The sequence below is a fragment of the Lupinus angustifolius genome, chromosome LG15 (genome assembly GCF_001865875.1).
Source record: "Lupinus angustifolius cultivar Tanjil chromosome LG15, LupAngTanjil_v1.0, whole genome shotgun sequence".
Lineage (NCBI taxonomy): Eukaryota > Viridiplantae > Streptophyta > Magnoliopsida > Fabales > Fabaceae > Lupinus > Lupinus angustifolius.
Window position 1 is genome coordinate 13,039,158 of NC_032023.1, and position 4,435 is coordinate 13,043,592.

Here is a 4,435-nt window from a genome sequence, read left to right on the forward strand (position 1 = left end):
TTACTTTCAATGATGCATTTATCTGGGTAGAATGCCACATGAAATCCTTTGTCGCATAATTGACTTATGCTTAGAAGGTTGTGTTTGAGTCCTTCAACATATAGTACACCTTCTATTGTTTTTGATGGTGGCTTTCCAATTCTACCAACTCCAAGAATTCTTCCCTTGTTGTTGTCACCATATGTGACATATCCTTTGTCCCTTGGAGTCAGGACAAATAATTTACTTTTATCATCTATCATGTGTTTTGAGCAGCCACTATCCAGGTACCATAAATTGCAGGCGGCTCTCATGTTTTCCTACAAAACAAATTAAGTTTTGTTAGGTATCCAATATTCTTTGGATCCTAGATGGTTAGTACCTTTCTCGACCCATTTAAATTTTCCTAGGGGTACACCATATTTTCTAATCATGCATGTGTTTGGTGAATGTCCATAAATTTTACAGTATGTACATATGGGTTGATGAAAGTGTATCCTAGATTTTTCAAATGTATGGATACTTTCTTTTTGAAAGATTATTTTCTTTTGGACACTTGGTTTCTTGAAACCATGGCTTTTTGAATAGCCAAGACCTCTTCGGTCTGTTGAGTGTCTTTGATCATTGATAATCTTTTCTAAGCTTTTACCACTCTTGTTCAGTTTATTAAGTTCAAGGCTTAATGTTAATACTTTATTTTCAAGAGTTACACAGTTTTGGCAAGAAGATGAAGAAGGTTTGTTTCTAAGAGCATCTATTTCAGATTTTTGTTTGAGAAACATTTTTGACAATTTAACATATTCATCATGTAAATCATTAAATGCGGATTGAAGTTCAGAAGAAGAAAATTGATTAGAGTCGTTTACCTCTTCACATCAGAATGATGAGATGCCATAAGTGATAGATGTGTTTGCTCTTCATTTTCTGTTTCAGATGCAGAACTTGTATCATTGTCTTCCCAAGTAATGTATGCTCTTCGTCCAGTCTTTATATCATTCTTTCCCTTGAAAGAACCCTTTTTAAAATTTGGACAATCCATCTTTATGTGACCGGGTTTGCCACATTCAAAACATGTAAAGTTTTGACTTGAGGTGGAGGCATCATTGCTTTTGAAGAATTTCCTTGTTGGACCTGTTTTTGCGCCTTTGTTCCTTTTTAGGAACTTGCTGAATTTCTTTACGAAGAGACTTATATCTTCCGTATCATCTTTTTATGATTCATCTCCAGATGAGTCATATCTATCCACTTTTGCTTTTAGAGAAATATTTTTCTTCTTCTTTTATTGCTCCCCGTGTTGATCAAGTTGGATAAGTTCTAGTTCGTGTTCCTGCAATTTACCAAACAAAGCAGCCAAAGACATTTTGGATAAACTTTTATTTTCAGAAATTGCAGTTACCTTTGGTTGCCATATTCTGGTGAGTGATCTAAGAACTTTTAAGTTTAAGTTACTATTTGATAGAACTTTGCCAAGTGCAAGAAGGTGATCGGTAAGATGAGTAAATCTCTTTTATAAATCAAGAATCTCCTCTCTAGGCTTCATGTGAAACATTTCGTATTCCTGAGAAAGAGTGTTGAGTCTTGATCTTTTTACTTCCTCTGTTCCTTCGTGTGTGGTCTCTAGAGTATCCCACATTTCTTTTGCATATTTACAATTTGATACTCTAAAGAATTCATCAATACCAAGTGCGGAGGTGAGAATGTTCTTTGCCTTCAAATCATATTGTACCTTCTTTTTGTCTTCATCGTTCCATGATGATTTTGGCTTTATTTCCCTTATGCTGTTGATAACAGTAAAGGGTATATATGGTCCTTCTTCAATGGCGTTCCATATGTCTAAGTCTTGAGATTCAATGAAGATCCTCATTCTGATTTTCCAGAAATCATAGCATTCTCCAACAAAGCTTGGAGGGCGGTTGATGTTGGACCCTTCTCCTAGGAATAATCTTGAGGTCATCTTGATGTAAGATCAGATTTGAGAGTATCTTACTCAATTATAGCTCTAATACCAATTGTAAGAATATTACTAACAGTGATTTATTAGTTGAGATGCAATTTGAATTCAAGCAAACAATAATAAATGCCATTAAAGAGTTTCATATTAAAAATTCCTTTGATTATGTTGTTTTAGAGTCGATGCTAGATATATATGTTGGTTGATGTAAACATTTTGATACAGGATGTGAATGACGAATTCACACTTATCTTAATATTAAGCGTGGAATTTGGGAAATTAAGAAAATTAGTGGAAAATATAGCCGTGTATCTTTAGTTTCCCGATCATAGCATATAAATTTGATCTGAGTATACCAGTTAAGACACTCGTGAAGGAGATTGTTAGTCGTTTTGGTTATACAATCACATATAAAAGGCGTGTACTATAAAGCAAATGACATTGGCCCAAACTTATGGTAATTAGAAGGGATCATATAATGAGTTACCACATTGGATGAACGGTATGCAATATTTCTCACCCAACATAATTGTGAAATATCATACATGTCACCATTTTGTAAATGGCACGGGAGATCCTAGTTAATTTATTTTGGATAGAGTTTTTTTGGATTCCAAACCATGCATTGAATGGTTTGCATATTGCAAACCAATTCTACAAGTGGATTGGACAATTTTAGCTAAGAAATATACTAGAACATTGCTAAATGTAAGTTCATTAGACGAAAAAATGTGTATTTCATTAGCCATTGTTGAAGGCGAGACGAAATAAGCTTAGGAGTGATTTTTTACAATCTTCGGACTTATGCTATCCTTCAACCAAACATATGTATCATATCACATAAGGAGATATATTTGTTAGTTGCACTCCAAAATGAGTTAACAGGATGGTCTAGTGCATAATCTGTAACGCCCCGAAAAATACTTCTAAAAAACATTGCAGAAAAATGAGTAATTTTTTTTTTGAAATGAAATTGCCTCATTTTCAACTCTTCATTTTCCGGGACATCACTTTATGTAACTCGAATGCGGAAATCAACTTATCGTTATCGAATGATAACTTAACCTGATTCACAATTTTCTGAATAATACAATGTATTTAATCGGTTAAGTCATAGTTAGTTCATACAGACTAGGTCAACAAAGGCGGAAACTACATCGCCACTAAGATAACTTAACCTGATTCACAATTTCCTGAATAACACAATTCATATAAACGGTTAAGTCATAATTAGTTCATACAAATTGGGTCAACAAAGGCGGAAACTACATCGCCACTAACATATACAAAATAAAAAAGAAACACAGCCCCCACCAAAAGCAAAAAGGGGACATCGACTAATCCACAAGCTGACTCAAAAGATTCCCAGAATGATGGACCCCTCACTAGGGTCATCCTCCTCTTCCGAGTCAGACACGAGGTCGATCACCTCCACCGAGCTCTCTACATTTACGAGCTCAACGACCTCGTCCTCCTCTTCCTCTTTCTCCACTTCATTATGCCATAACCCGTCGGCATAATTCGGAGGGGATGACATTCTCAAAATTGGAGCCTTCTTGCAGGGACCTCCTCCAAGAACCCGGCTCCTCTTGGCTCTACTGGATGATGGAGCATCCAAACAATCTGGCCACGTCCTATGACCGTGGGAGGGAACAGTGCCATCACTCCTGACTGGCGGGTACCAAAGTCCAACCTCTGGAGACATCAGCCTCCTTGGTGGCAAAGTGAAAGAAGTGTCAATGTAGGTGTCGGGTTGAGGGATCATCATCGATGACCCGTTGCACACCATGTGCAACGACAGACCACAGGGGCCTGTGTATGTTTATCTGTGCCCGTCACTATCCCATTGTCCCATCGGGGACATCATGAAGTGATAACCTCGAATGTGAGTGCTGATGTTGGCCATATGCATAGCAAATATATACAAAACAAGAACAATACAGCAGAGAGAGTAAGACATCTAATGAACATAAATTCATTGACGGCGTGGACTTACTCAGAATATCACACTCAGACATAAAATATATTTTAACATATAGTTCATCATTTATCATTGACATCATGAAGTAATACACAACTTACCATTTATTCCAACCTTACCAATATATCAAGTAATATAATCATCATTCTACTCATAACCACATCACATGCATAAACGTAGGAATACACAATGCTTGTAACTCACATGTGAGAATTCACGTCCACAATGGTAATGTATGCATGATATGTCATGGTTATCCACCTTACACCAATATCCATCCAACATCCTAATCGAAAATAATCGAGAGTACAAGTCCCATACTAAGCCTCTTTGTACGCATCCAAAATGACATATCCTCGCAAGGAATTAAAAATAGATCGATCGGTTCCCTCAAGAACAGTCCTACCCGGACCTAGGTTGTACAAACGCTTTGAGGGCATCCCTCTCATCGATCTCGAATGCAATCCAGGGGTTGTCAGAGATTGCCTAGTTTGGCCTGTGAGAACTGTCCGATCCAACTGGGT